The sequence below is a fragment of the Capsella rubella genome, unplaced genomic scaffold (genome assembly GCF_000375325.1).
Source record: "Capsella rubella cultivar Monte Gargano unplaced genomic scaffold, Caprub1_0 scaffold_8, whole genome shotgun sequence".
NCBI classification, from domain to species: domain Eukaryota; kingdom Viridiplantae; phylum Streptophyta; class Magnoliopsida; order Brassicales; family Brassicaceae; genus Capsella; species Capsella rubella.
In genome coordinates this window covers 272,907-273,150 of record NW_006238916.1, presented here as the reverse complement: position 1 = coordinate 273,150, position 244 = coordinate 272,907, and positions in this window count along the sequence as shown.

Sequence of the window (244 nt, the reverse complement as noted above, 5' to 3'; positions counted from 1 at the left end):
CCAGTACCGATAATCCCCATGAACCGAAATCAAGTCTTTCAAGTAAAGCCTCGAATCTGGATTAATACTAAACACTGGTTTTGGGAGGTGATCTAATGTTATATTATCTTTATTTATACGGATACTCTCACCATTGCCAACTATAAATCTAGTACCCTTTTTAATAACCTCTACACCTGCTAAGATGGAAGCCCAGCCGTAAGATTGCTTAACACGGCTTCTTGCTTCTAAAATCGAGCTATCA